The sequence below is a fragment of the Thunnus maccoyii genome, chromosome 13 (genome assembly GCF_910596095.1).
Source record: "Thunnus maccoyii chromosome 13, fThuMac1.1, whole genome shotgun sequence".
NCBI lineage: Eukaryota > Metazoa > Chordata > Actinopteri > Scombriformes > Scombridae > Thunnus > Thunnus maccoyii.
This window is the reverse complement of record NC_056545.1, coordinates 3,345,190-3,364,987: the sequence shown is the minus strand read 5'-3', so window position 1 is coordinate 3,364,987 and position 19,798 is coordinate 3,345,190. Positions and strand designations below refer to the sequence as shown.

Sequence of the window (19,798 nt, the reverse complement as noted above, 5' to 3'; positions counted from 1 at the left end):
GAATAGCTTTAAGAGGCAATTTAACCCAAATTACAAAAATGCAAAACAAAAAGATTTTTCCACTTGCCGTCAGTGGTATGTAACAATGCGGATAGTTTTGGTATATTTGTCCAACTTTTGACATGTATCTGTCTCCGAGATCTGTGCCTCCGCCCTTAAAAAGAAAATCCCAAAATTCTGTATTGGGTTACAGAGAGAGATATCTCCAAATCTGGTCCAATTAAACCAAAACGATCTGCGTGACTAGATACCACTCGAGGTAAGTGACAAAACGTTTTTCTGTAATTGTGGTGAACGGAGCCATTAAAGAAATCAGCTAAAATCAGCATTTTGTAACACGAGGGAATGGTGAACAGGCATTTCATTTGTCACTTGTGCATTCATTGTTGGTATGTATGGTGTTTTCGCAAGCTGGAGTCATATGATGATTTGAAATAGCGATAAAACAAGCAAAATAGGGAAACAATCGTCTCATTGACCCTTCAGCTAATGATATGTTGACCTTAGGCAACATTCTTCGCATCCACACACTTGTGCGGGCATCACAGTGGGCCTCACAAATGACCCTGTTCACCCTGACTGAGACAGGAGGAAGGAACCATGGAACACACACGCACACACACGCGGCTGGCCTGTAGTGGAGCCGATGGATATCTAGCTCCATGCCTCCAGTGCCAGGTGGAATGAAAAAGCCGATAGTGTGAGAGCGCTGGCTGGCCGTCGGACCACATGGACGGGCTTGTGTAGGGCCATTGTGGCCGATGGCTTTGTCCAGATGGTTCACATACCTTTAGTCGTGCTCTGGGTTAGGAATGCGCTCCCTCGGGACGGTTCCCGACCCTGGAAACAAGGGCCAACATAAACACCCATCCCCAACCCCCAATATGGCTCTCACCTAAAATCCCTCCAATCCCTGTTAGAGCTGATAATGAGGTTGCAGCAGGAAGAAGAGTTATAGAAAACTTATAGAAAACTGGCGTGCCACCTTAAAATGCAGGTGTTGCATTTATTGTTCTGTATTTTTAGTAATGCTTGTTAAGTATTTTCTCCAGGAGGTTTGTGCATGACACATTTTTGCAGAATTAAGGGTGACAAAGTGGTTTGTCACATGATAGTATTAGGATGCAGTGTTCTGAGAGAGAGAGTGTGAGGGATTATAGCCTGACTAATTACCTTGTAAAATGCTGTTCCTTCCATTTAAAACACAGCAATGCCACAATTCCAATAAACAAGCATTATTCCAAACAAGAAAGCGGCGAGAGCGCGGCCTGGAACCCTCTGTTCCAGCTGTCTTGTAAACAGCGGTCGTCATGGAAGGATGATATAGTTCCATTTTTATCAGTGAGCATTTAAAACGCGGGTATTTATATTTCGCTATCATTTAGTGAGGGGAAGGAATTCCACACAAGTATACTCAGCAGTTCTCAAAGATAAGTGTTTATTCTGACATATTTGTACAGAGAGGAATTAAGAGGCTCAGCTTGTTTACAGTACATGTCTGCGCTCTTGTGTGTCTCTCTCTTCTCTCAGCACTGATGGGTTAATAACATGAGAATAAAATAATATTTCTCTGTGTTTTCTACATGAGGAGTGTTCTCCTTTTTGTAAGGTTTGTTTATCAGCTCGAACCAAAAAAGGAACGTAAAGTCTAAATGAGAGACTAAGTAAAATGTATTTTCAGATGAGAAGAAAGGAAACGTCTTGCTCTTGGCTGAGATTTCTTCTACTGGAATAGACTTATAAACAACAACGGCACGGTGTCAATAACATGTGATGCTGCTGTATCTGCTGCAGTTAAAAAAAAATAAATCCTTAATTTTATATTTAAGGGTTTCTCCAAAAGTTGAAGGATGTCTGGTGTCCCCTAACTGTCGCTTTGTGGCTTTGCAGGGCTGCTCTCAGTAGCTCTCTGCCAAAAAAAAATGGATGAAAGCAAGAAGAATTCACAGCCTTGCAAGCAGTGATTGAATACGTCTGAACTGTTTCAATAATAACTTCTCCTTGATTTCTTTGAGAATGTGTGCTTTTATAATCAAATGTAAGGCATCCTTATTTAAAAGATTGTTTTTTCATGTTAAAACTGAATATTGGCAAATTGTTATTGACTTTTTCTTAAACACTCAAATATTGATATTTGTTTCTGTCACTAACATTTAGCATCAGTCAGGCTGCAATAGAGATAATTTCCAGTTTCATGTTTTTGCTGGCATTCATTATTTTTGAAGGATCAAAAGAACTGAATTGCTGAGCTGCAGCTAAGTAAGCAAAGTAGCTCTGTAGTGAAGCAATTGACAAGATTCAGGTCTGAATCAATCTGTATGATGAAAGAAGATGGGAAAATCTGCGATAGGTTAAAAAGGGCTTAAAGCCAAGCAGACTACCATTTTCTATCCTCTCCTCCTGCTTCTCTTCCTCTTCTGCTGGTATCAAGGCCTGCGCTCCCTCGCACATCTGTCGGCATGTATCCGCCGCTCAATCGCTCTCACTGGGCCACGGCGGGTTCCCTAACAGCTCAGTATGGCTCTTCCATTAATCAAAGACACTTCCAGTGTCCCATTACAGAAACACTGCTACTCGGCCTGTCTGAAGCTGACAGCTCGCCAATTCATCTTCTAGGAGAAAAAAAAAGCCATTGTGGCACGCCAGTCGCCTTTACCTGTTCAAACGAAGGGCTGTTAAGAGCGCAGGAAGACCCCTCTGAAATTGTTTTCTCTAGGTCAGGCAAACAACAAAAAAGGTAAATTGCTTGTCTCAGGTAACACGCAAGGGGGAGTTTGGTGGTGGCAGTGGGTGTGATGTGGAAATGGGGTTGGGTGGAGGAATGGGTCAGCGAGAAAATAAGAGGATGGAGATGTGTTTGTTAAGAAGCTGATTTCAATGAGGCTACAGGGGATGAAATGCACTGATGCAGTTTACCGAAACGGCCTAAACACTGTCCTGACACCAAAGAAGACCCTCTGAAGATGCTGGCCACCACTAAGTACGTCTCCTTATACCTCCCCTGCTGTCTGAAGACGGCAGGTCAGGGTGTTTAGCTCTTTGTGGTGGTGATGGTGAACAGACTGAGAGGAAATGTACCCTTGTTCTTTCCACAGATCACTTGTCATTAAAACGGTGTAGTCAATAATGAGTTTAACTAGATGTTTTGTAGGTGTGCTTTTGCATATCTTTATAGCCATCACTGCTGTTTTTCTCCTCTCTCAAACTGTAAAAATAAAATTAATGACACTGAAATAATACACATTCTGTGAACCAATTGACGTATGGAAATACATCAAATGTCAAAGCTTTCATGAAATGATTCACTGATGTTATGTCAATGGCGATTTCAAGGAGAAAATCAGACGATAATCTGTTACTTCACATACCATTACTTTTAAGCGAAGGCTTTAACCATTGTATTGTTCTAAGATAGCCTGCACTGCAAATGGAATCAGAAAAAAAATGGAAAGCTTAAAGTTGCATTCATTAATTTGTGGCAGAAAAACTCAAACTAGCTTGGAGACCCACACTTCTGGCATATTATAGTCTTAAGGCGTTGCTATGGCGAATGTGTTAGAAAACAGTTGCCTATTTATTCAGAGGACATGGAGTTACGTTAACATTCATGCACTGGATTCATGTTCCTGATGGGTATTCACTGTCCTTTTAGCTCCGGTTTGGTCTTCACCCAACCTCAGAGAACGTCTTCTAGCTGTTACTGTAGATGCTCCACTATGTCGGCTGGTTAATAACTAACTTTATCTGTCTGCTGTTTAATGCTGCAGGTACAGGTACAGTGCTTTTTGGCTTTAAGCCAGCTGTGTACCAGGGGTGGATCACAGCGTTTCAGACTGAAGTAAATGTGTAAAAGCAAAACAATGAGCTGAAAGAGGTTAAAAAGTTCCATAGCTCTGTGGGCTTATCACTCGGAGTGACACCTTTCACATTACACATAGCATTTGATTCAATATTCATATTAAAAAATACAAATTAATGCAGCTTTAAAATTTGGACCCAGCATTGAAATGCGCTTGTGTAATCAAGATGAGCTTGAGGTAAAGTTTGTGAACAACAGCACAGTATAAAGAAGACATACGTCATGAGTAAGCATTTCCCCTCTTCATTTTTGAGTTTTTGACACAGCACCCAATACAAGTTTTACAGTTTTTACAGTTTCCCTTTTTATTAGGTGAATATTCAACCTGTTGAATCTTACTTGTACACTGGCAGAATTTGGCAAATCAATTTCTAAAGGGATCAAATGTTTGAATCCTAATTTGTTAGAAAATATGGCAGATTACTACAGTTCTCAGTCACCAGGGTATATTTCTAGGAAAGTTGTAAGTGCATGCAGCAGTGTGCTGTGCAAACATCATGGACATCCTCTGAAAATCATAGACCACACCAACAGGGCCTAACAGGGGGGGGCCAAATACAAAAATGAATACACTGCCAGCATTCAAATTCTAAATTGCTGTGGGATTTTAATGCAAAGAGTGAAGGTTAAGTAGACATGACAAAGTCTCAGTTGAGAAATTGTTTCCATCTAAATCCCTGTTATTATTTGAAAGTAGTTTGTTGGCACCCAGACTGTAAATAGTTTACCCTCTGCAGTTTAGAGGGAAAAGGCAAAGTGAACTGTGAAAAACCCAGCTGCAGCTCAGGGTGTGTGGCTCTGAACTGGCAGCTGGTAAATCCAACATTTTTAGCTTTGTGGAAGAAGAGGAGTGGTTAGCGGTTCATTACCAAACCAAGGTACAATTGGGGGGGGGGGGGGGGATACAGTACTTTACCACAAGCCCTTTCATGACAGTTCAACGCGATGACGTTACTCTCATTCAGATCAAATCTTTCTTTATTATGAACACATGGACAGTGAAAGTGATTGAGACTGAATGAGAAAGGACAGCTTGTTCCCTCCTTCTCCGCTCCCCTCCAACCCTCTACACCCCCTGGTCGATTTGATTGGCATAATGAGGTGAAGGCTAGTTGGCACAAAGCTGCTCGGGGGGCAAATGGAGACATTATTATTTTGTGTGTGTGTATGTGTGTGTAAAAGGGTGTCTTGGCGATTCACACCAAGGCCCCACTGGGCTATTAATTACCCTCTCTGTAACATGGCATCTGCTGAGACGGGGCGATAGAGCGAGCACTGCCAACATGGGCATAGCTGCTCTCTCTCTCTCTCTGTCTCTTGTCTCTGTAGACCCCAGCTGCAGTCTCGCTCCGTGCTTATTGGATTCTATCTACATGTATGATTGATTCAGCACCTGAACTGTGCTTTTCATGACAAACAGGCCAAACACACACACACACACACACACACACACACACACAGCCAGAAAAGTACCCCAGCTGGCAAATATTTAACTAACCATGAGACACGCTAAGATGCCCGCTCTGTTCAAGTAGGTTGGGACATTTTCTGAGCATCTGTTTGATTTGCTGTTCTGGAAGAGAAAAAAAGAAATGGTAAGAGTGTGTTTATATGTGTCTGGGTTTTGTCTTCTTGTATCTCTGGCAGCCACAGTTTTGATTTGATGGGAGCACAGACAGCAAAATGGTTTTTATTGACTCATGCTTATGGCACAGTCTCATTAGCCTCTTCCCATTCATTGCAATAGAGAGGGAAAAGGTCCTGGTCGTCTCTCTGGCAGACTTGTGGGGTTGTGAGTTCACCTTTGTTCAGTTTTTATTAAGGTTACACTGAAATGTTGGCCTTTAAAGGAGACATACAGTATCATGCTTTTTTGTGATTTTCTATTATGTTTATGTTGTTATGATCGAACATGGTCAGAGTTCCAAAGTTTGAGGTGAAAATATGAAAAAAATGTTCCCTGCAAGTCAAAAGCCAGAGGTTCAACCTGCTCTGAACACTTCATTTGCACCGCTACCTCTACTTCCTCCCTGTGATGACATCAGATTGTTCGCACACGCCCACAAACGTCTGTTCAGTAGCATTTGTTGCTAAGGTTGTTTCAGGGCTTGTTCACGTTGTCCACACTCGCATGTTTCGGATCGGATTCGGGCTTGAACATGCACGGATGTATTTGAGAGGTTTCTGTTTCGAGTATTTGGTAAAGAAGTGAAATCGTACTACTACTGGTTTGTTTACGTAGCCTCCACAGCTGGTGGATATCTGCCGAGGGGCAGCTTCTGGAGGGCTGGAGGGTAGTCTCAAAAAGACAGGAGCTAAAATTACCTGTTTCAGATTGAACTGAGGGACTGCATAAAGAGCAGTATAAGATAAACAAGGAGCTTTTTGAACTGTAAATCATACAAAGATAAAATGATAATCATGCATCACACATCAAGGTTTCTGCTAATGTATTTGCAAGCCCTGCTAAGTTGACCCCGTCAAGCCTTAAGCATCAGGGAATTTTTTTCTCTAAATGTATTTTAAGAAGTTTTCTAAACTAAAATGTGTTATACAAGTAGCGTAGCTCCTTTAAGGAATCAGTGTAGCGAGTGTGCGAGAGAGAGAGAGGCACGGTGGGGCTGCAGCGACCGAGTTTTTAGACAATTTGTCGGTGAATATATGCTACAACTCCTCAAGACCCGAGCCAAGTTCCTGTATCTTACTCACCACCCAGCTGAAGTGAAGCCCCAAAGCTAGCAACTAAAGGCGGCTATTTGCTTTTCAAGAGCAATATAGTAAGGACTCTTATTTTGGTGTTTCCAGGCTTCCTTGATTGCAAGTAATGTCCTGTAATCACTTTGACTGTAGCTACCACCAAAGACACTGTGGTCATGTTGTCAGTATTGGGTTTTTTTCCAGGGAATTTTGTGGGATTTTAGTGAACTGGAGAGCATTTTAGGTTATTGTGGTCAATGTTGCAAATCTGACTGACTGATTAATGACAAATTTGGATTACATATACTGTGATATAAGGTTTTGTGTCTATATTACTTGCTCCCTAGTAGTTTGGGATACACACTAGTCGTGCGATGAAGAACGTTTAAAGGTCTTGTTTATTGTTTATCCTTCTCCCTGTAAGCCCCCCACCCCCACACATCCACACACACACGCACACACGCAAGCGTCTGGTGAGTCACAGCATTAGCAGTCATATCGATTTCTTCCTTTATGTTTTCTCTAACCAGTTGTAAAGAAAAGGTACCCCCTCTCCCCCCTTACCACCACCACCACCTCCACCAATCCAAACCACTGCCAGCATTACCACTACTGCTTGGACACGACACACTACCACAACCCCCCACCCCCCACCCACCACATTACACAACAGTCACTACAACAATGGATCAAAAAAATAAACTGTCAAAAGTATTGCATTATCCACCACATTGACTGTAAAATATCTCATTATGTAACATCGCCATGAAGCAATCATCCTTCTCCCAGAGGTCGTCTATTCATTATGACTTATAAAGAAATAATTCCTGCTTATTGCAGTAAATAAAATAGTTTTATTTAACTAACAGATCTCCTTATAATTTCAACCTCTCTCAAGGTGCATTAGTGTGCATGTTAGTACATTATCTGTCAGACACTACATTATCAGCTGACTGTAGTGATGTGTGTGTGTGTGTGTGTGTGTGTGTGTGATGTTTTCCTAGCCGGGGTCGGGAGGAAAGTCTGCTCTCAAGTGAAGGGAGCGACCCCGGCCTGACACCCAGACGCTACTATTTCAGTGTTCTAGCCCTCTGGCCAAAAAGCTGTCAGCACATATTTTATCCTTTCACTCGCACAGTATATTTTCCCTCTTTTCTCGTCGGAGCTCCTGTCTCATGGTCTCCCCCTCCTTCTGTGTATGAAGCAGTGACACAGATCCGATACAAGGTTCTGAGGGTTCCTTAAAACGTCTAAAAATCATTTAAGCTTGAAAATAATTAAATCCTGTTTTGAAAGGTGCCAATGTCTTATTTTTTTTCCACTCAGGTTTCTGTGTGTAAAACAATATGTATCCTATTCCTTCACTGAACCCAGCAGGACGTCATGCGTCTTACCATTTCACCTGCTGGTGCTCTTTTTCTTATTCTGATCATTTATAGCTTAACAACATTAGAAAAAAGGCTGTTTTTCACAGCTTTGTTTATGAAGTGTCCTTAAATTTAGTGCCTGGCAGCTTTAAAACTTCGTAATGTGTTTTAGAATCTCACAATTTGCCTGATGCATAAGTAATACTCAATTTTCTTTTCAAATTTTTCGACATTTCACCAAAATCATTAACCCGAATGCCACCAGGCAGCATGGACTGGCCCAGAAGAACGCAGCAGTGGTGGAGTAAAAAAAAAAAAAAAAAAAGCAGAAAAAAAGCCATTAATTGCTCTGTTATTAGCTATATTTCACACACACACACACAACCCTAAAGTCTCACATGACCCTCCGCTGTGCGGGCAAAGGCACTGATTCAGACCGACAGAAATTCTTGGCACAGACCGCCCACTCCATTCACTGGCTGTTGTTCAGCAATCATACTCACTTGGCTGAAGTTTTTTTTTCTTATAATAGGGGTGCTGTGCAGAGATGAAGGTACTAATATAAGCCGTGGCAGTCAAAAGGCAGTTTCTTCATCCGTAGCTCACTATACCTTTACGGTCAGATATGATGAGAGTGAGAGGATGCTGTTTTGTGATAGTAGCAAAGAAGAGACATCAGGTATGAATGAGAACAGAAGCAATCTGTGGTTACATAATATACACCAATGATTCCCAAAGTCAGGTTCAGGAAGCTCCGGGGAATATCAGGGGGCTGCCAGAAATAGGAGCAATTGTCATGCTTCATTATCTTCCTGCTTTCTTTGAGTTATCTTAGACGGAAGTAAGTCATATTTAATATGCTTCTTTTCCCACAAGGGGAAACACTTTTATTTTAACACCCAGTATTTGGCATTAATAAGCAGTATGTAAACAATTATGAAAGGAAAGTTTGCATGCATACTAGTCTATGTAGGGCTTGGGCTGCAAAAATGTATTATTTTATACATAATTATAATATAATTATTTCTTAAATCTATTAATCATCATGAATATGTAAAGGGTTAAAGCAACACTTCAAAATCTCAAAATAATTTAATTCATAACATTGAAAACAACAATTGTAGCAAATCCTCACCAGCTAACCAACTTTTCCTTTTAAAAATGATTCAAGTTATTAAATGGTCATTAAAATGCTGTTAATATTCTCTCTATTGTCTAAACAACTTAATGACTTAATTGATTCATCATTTTTGTACAAAATGAGTTAATGAGGAAATTGCTGCAGTGTATTTAAAATATGAAAACAATACCTAAATATGAAGTATTTTATGAAGTATATTTTCATATGAGCAGCTTTTTATTCAGTCCACATATACAGTATGAGTATAAATACACACTTTATTTATACAAAGTTTTTATAGCAACATATGAGCATAACATGCATATCAACTGTAGGTAGAGATACATGAAGAAAACAAAAACACTCCATACTATTATAGGTACTGCGATGTGCACGAGCACATAGCAGAGTATCACATGGCCTAACCTCCCCCCCCCTCCCCGACCCGACACACACACACACACTCTCTGAGATGAGAGCGACTTGTTTACTGCAGCCCCGCAGAGCTCCGGCTGAGGCTGTTTGGGACGCCTGTGGGTGCTTTGCAACTCTTGGAAGGCGGACGTATAGTGAATGACAGTGCAGATGGCCTAGTGCCACCGATGCCACCTGAACCTCCCCGAGCTGCCCCACACACACACACACACACACACACACACACACACACACACATGTTCCCGAGGTCAGACATATCAAAACAACCTGCCTGTAGCCGTCTCAACTGTCAAAATACGGCATTTTTCTATTTAAAAACTCTTATTTCCCTCCGTGTAGATGTAGTCCTTCCTGCTCATAATCCCATTTGTATATTTTGCACAGATAGATAACACACACACACACAGAGTCTCTCATTGAGACACACAAACACACTGGCCTGCCTCTTTTCTTTTCCCAGAATGTGATCTGTCCGGCATTACGAGGTGTACAGTAAATCAAACCCAGGGGCATTGCATAATAGTTTGAGAGCTGTATCCAAATACCAAAAATAATCACCTTGTCAACTGGTCCGTGCTGGCTCATGCTGGTTACAAAAAATAACATCACAAGGTCCCTCTAACGTTTTCCAGGCAAACAAGAGTGTTTACACGGAGCAGCGTTATGAAGTTGGGACACCGCTGTCGACGAAATATTGACAGTGAGCCAGTATTTCCTGAGATAAACAGCACCTGGTCAACAGTAGCAGTCATAGTAACTATGGAGCAATCACACCTCTGCATATACAGTATAACTACTACTAGACTACTACTTTAGATTATTAATAATGTTTTTTACTTCATATTTAGAAGTCTGTGTTTCAGTTCTATCACTATTATGCTTTCAGAAGCCTAAAATGATAACTATGTAGATCATTTAGATGTTATTTGGAAATTATTCTACAGGTGTTACGGCAGTTTTAAAATATAATGATGACGTCTGCAGCTCCTACATATTTTCAAGGCCTTAAAAGTCATTAAATAGTCCAAAATAATCATTTCTGGGAATGTAATATCAGCATCGTCTATTGTCTTCTCTGGTTTTAACTTTTTCTTTTCATCCAAATTTGTTAATTTTTTTCAGCAACACCAAAAGTCTGTTGCCAAGCAAATCTTCCTCTTTACCCAGAACCTAACATTTAGAGCTGTGTTTTTAAAAAAAAAAAAAAAAAAAAAAAAAAAAAAAAGGCTGTAAACCATCTAACATTTAACCTGATGTGTCGTACCGAGAAACCAAACAAGCCGTTGAACTGATCCGCGTGAAACAAGTCAAAAATATCAAATTGGGTTGCTTTTATATTATTGCATTATAAGTGCTATTATGCCCTTCTGTTGGAAACGTTTTCATCATCAAAGTAATTACTCTTTTTTTCAATTCTTGAGGCTGTTTTCATGTTTTTTGAATCTCCCCCTTTTCTGTTCACTGCGACAGCAAAGACAAAACTTCTCCACAAGGTCAAAGTTTGATCCGGTGTCATCTAATCTAATCTGAACTCACTCACATACTCCCCCTGCTACTATCAGCATTTAACTCCTTTTTTTGTGTGTGTGTGTGTGAGTGCTGTGCCATCACACAGGTTGTCGTTGTTGTCATTCTTGTTGCGAAATTCGGCTTTTATTGATGTAACAGGTGCTTAGCTCGACTGCGGCAGTCAAAATAACACATCTCCTCCTCTGTTTGGCTTTCAGAATGGAAGCTAAAGTTAGACATCTTTGAGGTTTTTCTGCCACTTGATGGAAGGTGATGCCAATGCATAATGCATGAGGAGAGAGGGAAGACTTTGTCTGGCTGCTTTTTATAGACCACCAAAGCTCTGCTACTGCACACACACACACATACACACACACACGCCAGAGCCAACCGTCTCACTCGATGCGCTGTAACCTCTCTCAGATCAAGAAAGCAGGAGCGGAGGAAAAACAGGAATCTAGCAAACTGGCAACATTGTCAAGAATATATAAAAAAAAAAAAAAAATGAAACAAGAAGACAAAACAGAAATGTTGACGCGCTATTTTCAGATGGCAGGGTCTTTTGATGCTCAAAACCAAAAGAGAGGCGGGGGGGAAGAGGGAGCAGCGGGGCGGTGTTTGTCTCAGAGATGGGCTTTAACAGAAATACTTTATACATGTGATCTTACAGGCTCTCCCTCATCTTTGTTCCCCCTGTTCCAACGCCTCGGTGAAAGTGTCTTTAGGTCTAGTTAAAATGAGAAAAGAGAGTTATGACACGGGGGGGGGGAGACTGGGGATATCAAATTATATGCAGGCAAAGCTGAGCTTCTACTTTTGGCTGCAGACTTTGCAAACACCATTTGCTACCCTCAAAAGTGTTGAGTTATTTTCTCCTTATCCCTCTAATCCTTATTTAACCAGGCTGGTTGACTAAGAGCACACTGTCATTTATAGTAATGACCGCGGGGGGGGGGGCAGCCCAATAACACCACACAGTGAACTAAATCTATGAATAAATAAACTGATCTTAAAAGTCAGTCCACCTTAAATGAGCGTGGTCAAGTTAAGCTAACGCATTGTTGCTAACTTCGAGGCTAACCCCCTTCGATAGATGAGTTTTTTCTTTGTCTTGAGGAGCTGCAGCATTTATTAACTGACTAACTGTACATTTACTGCCAGATTGACGATTTACTTCCGCCGCTTTACACACACATATACACACGCGCACTGCCTTATTCCTTCACAGAGTTACACTATTCTTGTACCTTTCACGTAGATGTCCTTTGAAGAACGAAGAGAGGGAGGATGACTAAAAAAAAATCCACAATAATGCAGGGTTTTTGTGCTCACACAGTGTGCGAGTGAAAATCATTAGCATTAGCAATTTTAGCATTTTGCTACTGAATGAATATAGGGGAAACACTGGACTTGTAGTATATGTGGTTCTTGGGTCTGTGCCAAAGGGTACCATTAACAGTCTTTGATAATTTTTCACCACTAAATTTTGCCCCCTACCAGTCTGGGGATTTGAACTGCGAACTGCGGGTCATATTCTCTCTTGATTGTCACCTCTAATTGAATAAAAGAACTTTGTCAAAGAGGGGAAAGCACTTCACACTGAGTGGAACTATAGGAGGGGTTGAAATGGCTTCCTCGGTAATGCGGAGAGTATTAGAGAGTGAATCCTACCTTCTAAGCTTTGCTGGGATCCAGGTATCTAACTGGGATTAGGTTACTGCCCAGGAAGCACAATTAGAAGTTCCTTGGATTATTCCCCTTCTATTACCTGAGAACTCAGGCTTTCCTAACTGCTTAGGTAGTGATCTTGCTTAGGTGTGATAATTAGTTTAAATCTAAATAAATACATTTTTGTTTGTGACTTGTTTCGACCTCTGACATGCATCTGCACCGTGTTTTAAGCCCAATCTCACAGGAAACAGGTCTGACAACAATTTAGTTTTGAGCATAAAGGTTCAGGTTTCAGTCACCCTCCATCACTCTCTCTTTTTCAGAAAGAAAACAAAATTGAACAGTATCATAGACATGTCTTCCCTGTCTGAAAGGGGTTTAGATGCTTTGAGAGCATGCTGACAATTTCAATTCTAGTAATTTTTTGGTGGTAACTGTCGAAAAATACACTCGATATTTGGCCGCTTACTTGATGAGAATGGTTTTGGCTCTTTTCATCTAAATCCATCTCAGCTCTCATTCATCTTCTTGTTCTTTTAAACACATAGTAGGGAGAGGTGACACGTGTTTGCCACTGAAAACATCAGGATTTTATTTGGAAATGTGGTCTTTAGAGACACATGTAACGCCATTAGGAATGTGTGCGACACATTAATTAGTACTGTAGGTTAGGACATCTCCTGTGGGCTAACTCAGACATGACTGATTGGATTTTAATGAAACTTGTGGATATCATTAATCTAACCGCTTACAGCCAACTGTCAAAATTTCACTCTCAGATTTTGATGAAACTTGAGAGAAATGATGCATCTCACCACCACCGAAGGTTTGGAATCATTATTACAGGTGATGTTTCTCATCGGCCGAGACAAAGAGTGTGTCATGCAGAAAAACATGTTTACTATACTTGCTTTTTTTTTCATTGTTTTTGCCCCAGCAATGTAGCTTTTTCCTCTAGAGACTACCTCAGGTCAGATTTAGGGGTGACAGAGTCTGTGATATTATAAATAACACAGCCAGGATGAAAGGAATTGGCGCTCTCCCCTCCCCATCTTTCTGTCTCTCCTCTTTTCCTCTTGCCCTGCTACTCATCTATGCTCAACACGAGTGCCTCGGCGTTCGCGTGTGTGGCTTGAATTTATATGAACGTCTCCCCGGCGGGGGACAACGGGGGCCAAGTCATTGATATGTGCAGGAGGACTCAGGATAAACAGCCCACGCCGACCGGTGTTACGCCAGCCTGCCTGATACATTTTGATTGAGCAAAGACAGAGGGGTGGGGTAGGGGATGGGAGGGGGGGGGGCAATTGAATTGGGAGGCTTAAAAGCAGGGATAAGATGACAGAAAGGGAGCTTTTTTTTCCACCTGCTTCCAGACAGCCACAAAATGGACCCATGTAAATGTTGTGAACCACACATGGTGCCTCACTAGACTAGATATGTGTGCGTCACTGAGCTTTGGAGGACCTCAACAAATAGATTAGGTGACATTATTTCTCTGATCGTCATTTTTTTTTTTTTTACCCCTAAATGTGGGCTGTAATTTAGTTACATCCAGATAGGATTTTCCTCTTATTTCCTTCTTAATGATCCTTTTGTTTCACTGAACCACCACCACTATTCCCCTCTCGCCCCCGTCGCTGCTCCCACCATGTTTGTCTGTGTGACATGGTCGGACCCCTAATGGACTGGAAATTCGTGTTGGGGGGGGGGAAAGTCCCTTGTTCCTCCTCTTCGTCTCTCTCACTCTCTCTCTCTGTCAGAAAACCAAAATAAGAGGTGGCGGTGGCACACTGCGCCACTTATGGCCACATTAGGATCAGCCACCAAAGTGTCACTGAATCGCCTCGTGCATCATTTTGGCTTTGTTCACCATGACAGGGAATTGTGTGTGTGTGTGGCGGTAGCGGTGGCGGTGGTGATCCTCTTCCACCCTGGGATTTTTTTCCCCAGATGGATGTATCATTGGCTGGGCTCTTACGTCTGGAGTGCATTATCCCACTTATACCATGGATAATTTTTTATTGACCTGTGTTTGTTGTGCAATACTTATTGACCGCAGTGTTTGTTACTGCTTTGTAATTATGCCGGTTGACTGTTTCCAGCACCTGCCTTTGTACTTAAGCTAGCTTCACATTGTAGTTCCATCTGTAATTTAAAAATTTTATGGAATAAAGATCATAGATAATATATGAATAGTACAGTTTGCCTATAACCAGGTCTTTGAAAAAACAAAAACAATGAGTTAAAAGAGGTTAAAAAGTGATAATTCTTTGTGGGTTTGTCACTTAGAGTGACGCTTTTCCCATTACGCATAGTTTTTTGATCTTTTGTTAACATAAAAATATTGATTAATGCAACTTTATGGATACACATACACACAAAAAGCAAAAGGTTCAATTTTTTTTCTTTTATGCTAAGCTAATAGCTAATGTGAGAGATAAATGGTTGCATTTATAGGTTGAAGAACATTTCTATAACAACTTATTTTTATCTTCACCAAATGACTCAGATGCCCACATTGGACAATCACCATCCCTCTGCTATTTAACCCCAAGCTCTATTCAGAGGCCCTCCGTTCCCCAATGATCAGTTCTTTTTCTTCTGACCCCCAGAATAAATGCACAAATAGTCACACACACACATAGTACACAGCCTTTTCTCAATTTACCACTTCTTATCAATTGCCTCTCTTTATCATTTAATGTTTTCATCTCTCCATCTCTCTCTCTCCATAACCCTCACATCCCTCTTTTTCTCAAGCTTTTATTTAGGAACATCATTTCAGGTTGTTTTATAGCTTCCCCTCAGGAACGGAGGATGGAGGGAAAAAAATGGAAAAAGATGAAAGGATAGATGAAGATAGAGAAGAACACTCAAAGGCTGCTGAGGGAAAATAGATTTGAAGCAAGCAATGAGAAATAAGTTTAAGCCATCAGGCATGGCTCTGTCTACTACATTTTTTTTTTTTTTTTTTTGTCAAACAGTTTGGATGTGTTGATGTGAACTGGAGTGGGTATCATCATGAGTTCGAGCAGAGTCATTTGATTTAATGAGGTTTAGTAATAGTTCCACTGCCTCTGTTAAAGCCCAATCATATGAAATCTGGATGACTCAAAGTCATTTAAGGGCCATGCAGGTCTTTCAAGTAGCTCTACTTGTTGTAGTGTATAGAGCTAGTAGATAACCTTATTTTTGCCTTGTTTAACTGTGCCGTATTACAAGTGGAAGCGCAGGTGGTAAGCTTCGGTCTTTATTTCACCAAATGCAGTACTAGATATGATATATGGCTGGCCAAGTCCACCGGCAAAATAGGAAAAAAAAAGTTCTGAATCACATGAGGCAAGCTGTTACGGCTCAATAACGCAGGCCTGTAATCGACTCACATTTCAAACACACACACACTCCGACAGCCCTCGGTTGGGCTGTTTTTTATGAGGAAGCACACCGCACAAGGTGATCAGCATATGTTTTGTTGACATAAATTTAAAATTTATTGCTGTTGTCAAAAGTGACTGTTGGACAAAGTCGATTATTAACTGAGTAAATGGCCTGGCAGAGTTTTATGTGAACTTCTTAATGGCTACAGTCAGTCTGTTTCAAATCACCCCCCCCACCCTCCAGCTCCCACCCACCACACACACACACACACCTCTCATCATCTATTTCAGAAGCATAACACGAAAGCTGACATTTACGATGGGATTTGACAGAGTGTGTGTGTGAAGAGGTCTATCCGAGCTGAATCACTGAGCTGAGACAATAGTTTAGTATCCTTTAACATATCATTAAACTTTGTTGAAGTACTGAATTGTTTAAATCTGAATTACAATATATTATTAGCTCTGCTTAGGCACACAAAGCATTTCAAAGTGTATAAAATTCACCTTGAATGCTGACTCTAGTCTAATGTTGCATATTATTCTACTATATTCTGTAGGTGTGTGTGACTGTGCATACGATTAAATACATTTTCTCTGTCATCAGATCAGTGAATAACTTTTCTAGCTAAACATATTGTCACATTATTTCAAAAATAAGCATAAATTTCAAATCATCTCTTTATTTCTAAATTACACACAGAAGTGTGGAAGAAATCTCAGATGGCTGGCTGAGTTCCCCTTCCCAAAAAACGGTCAGATAGCCAGTCAAGTTGGGCCCATTGAAACTTAATGTCAGCGTACTCAACTGTGTTCTGGCCCCAGGACATCAAACGTGATCTGGCTCAGACACATTTAGATACTGTTTCCACATTTGGCTACGCTTTGTGGATGCGGACATGGGTGTTTTAGGCTAATAATCGGCTATTGTTCGCAGCCGGCATTGGACTGTTAACCAGATTTTGGTGCATTATTATAATCATGAGTCTGGCATGTTTCTGGCAACCAAGCATGTTGAATATAAGCCATTGCTTGGTCAAGCCATGTTGGGCGATTAATAGAATTAGGACTCGAAATTAGCATTTACTTGAGAATAGAAACTAAATATTATTATATGCCAAAAAATAGGGCGTCATTAGTGTTTCAATAGGACAGTCCTCTAAAAGTCCCTTTAACAGACTGAATTGCGGTTGTTACCATTCTGTTGAACATCAAGTAATGTGATGTTTTTAGTGGGTAGAGCTAGCTATTGCAGTTATATTTAACACACTCTCTCAGCTAGGGACATACACACTGCACTTTGCTCATCAACACTACATTTACGATGAAAGTACACGGCACGGCTTCCACTTGGAGTGGCCTTAATAAGTCCATCCATACCTTATCAGTGCTCTGTCTGGGGGGCACAATGGTCAGATTGAGGAGGGACACAAAAGGCCTTTGAAAGGCTTTGTGCTCTGTGTGTGTTGTGGTTTACCGCCTACGTGTGTTTTCCCCTTATCGGAGTGAAAGTGTGTACATCACCTGATCCTTAAAGGAAAAAAAAACCTGTTCCATTCCTTCGTCCATTGTGTATTTCTTTAATTCAAATGGATAACTAGTCAAAGAAGATTAAGATTACATTAAGATATTTTTCATTTACCTGAAGCATAATTTGTACACACTAGGCTTTGGTCCCTTAAAGTTACAACACAAGGGTTATCACAAATTTTAGTGCTGCTTTGCTGCACCAAAGAATTCCAATGTAGAGGTGGCCGAGATGGCAGGTTGTCCACTGGCAGTTGCCTCAATAGACCAGAATGCAATGCAGCTGTAAGACACAATGTATACTCGTGCAATTGCTATCAATTTGTCCAACTTCATGTATAACTAACAACCGTAATTGTTATGCCTGCTTTTGAACGCAGCAAATTCAGATTTCTTTCTTGCTGGTTGTGAGAAAAGTAGGAAGTGGGAATTTGTCATTCTAGTTCATTACATCATGATATAACTCCTAGTCTATATGCACCATCACATACTGATATCAAACAGTGGAAGAGATTTCTTTACTTTCTTAGCTGTGCCATTAATGTCTCTCTGTGTCACTTTCTCTTCCCTTTTGGCTTTTCAAGTGTCCTTTCCCTTTTGGGGGCATTTGGCATTTAGGGCCTTTTAATTACTCCCTGCTTGCCAAAGGGATGTCATTCTGCCTTTAGTTTTCAGGGTCTCTACAAATTCTAATCACTACAATGGCTATCATGACTTCTTCCACTCCCCTGCATTTTTATTACAACTTAGATTTTTACTCTTCCAGCCAGGTCTTCAACGATGTTTTGCAGCAATTAATTTTCACTTAACTCATACTAGACTTTTTTTTGCTTAATAACTCCTGCAGCCATTGCCATAAGGACATGATATAATCTCTCTCCGTCTGTCTCTGTCTCATCCCCGCTCTGTTTCTCCCTACCCCTTTCTCGAGGCACAAAAGAGAGCTGTAAATCAATTTGCATTCGACATCTGACATCAATCAGTCATGTTTTGGGAGAGTGGCACCACCTCTGCCTCTGCGGCTTTGTTGAGAGACGCTAAGATGGATGGCTGTCATCTCGCCCAAGTTGAGCGGATCTCTTATCAAGGGCATTGTTTCCCCAAGAATGCACTCAGCTGATCACTCTGTGCCACCTGACTCGACAATGGAGACTATGAAATCCTTCTGTTTGACATTGTCTTTTTTTTGCCTGCCAGAAGCATACGTTCACTTGAGTACTGAATCATGCACTTGTTTTTGTGCATATTTGGGGTATCTTTATTTAACTTTGCAGTAAAATGTTGAAGATTTTTCCAAAGCTGGAAACATGACAATCAAACCAAAGCCTTAAAGAACTATCAGTGGTGTTTTTCACCACTTATCATGGTCTTGATCACTCGATCCTTTCATCAAGAAGATGATACTTAGTTTGAAGCCTTACTGTGTGAAAAGGTTTTAGATTAAAAGCGCCAAATCTGAAACAGCACCAACTTGACCAACAATCATTACTATCCGTGGCCGTGTGTGCTTTTCTGTACCTCTCTCAAGGTGAGGTATTTGAAGTTCTTGGGAGGCTTAAGGCACTGTGGCAGTTGTTTGGCAATTCGTGTCACCTTAATTGCTTTAGAGCACTTTCAGATATCTCTCAAGAATAATATGCTTTGTACCGAGCCGTGGGGTCTTTGAGGATTTCGTAACGGAGAGAGTGGTGAGGCTAGACTTTGTGTTGTTAGATGTTATTTAGTTACCTAACCTTCAAGGCCTTTACCGCATAATCAAATATTGACCCTTAGTCTTGTCTGACCTTGTGAGCTTAAACTATGTTACAGCCTAATGACTGTCCATTTGGAAAAAAAAGGCAATTCGTTTTAGATCAGATTTTTTCTTCGAGCTACACATCACCTTATAGTTTGGAGAGCTGTTGTCAAAAACCGGCCAATAAATGGTTCATAACACAAAGTAGCTGTCTTGTGTGTTTGCCTAAATAAATCATTTTATTTCACTTTACAGCTCCTTATCCATCTGCAGCACTTTAGATGTAGGGAGTTGATATTGCCTCTGCTTGAATAGCATCTTATGATTTATAGCACTGAGTCATGGTCTGGTGCTCCATGTAGAAGAATATGTGTGATAGTTGGACAATATGTTTCACTGATGGTTATTGTTATGGGCTGATGTTATAATTGATGGAGTGTGACATTTTGTGTCTTTTAAACTGCAGAAGGCAACAGGATAGCCAAAGCTTTTGATGTA

The 19,798-nt window shown here is 40.8% G+C and overlaps 1 protein-coding gene across 2 annotated transcripts in view; it reads left to right on the top strand.

Annotated features, from left to right (window-relative positions):
* Positions 1 to 19,798, top strand: part of zbtb16a (zinc finger and BTB domain containing 16a) — a 157,500-nt gene that overhangs the window by 38,347 nt on the left and 99,355 nt on the right. The gene's annotated exons all lie outside the window — the stretch shown is intronic.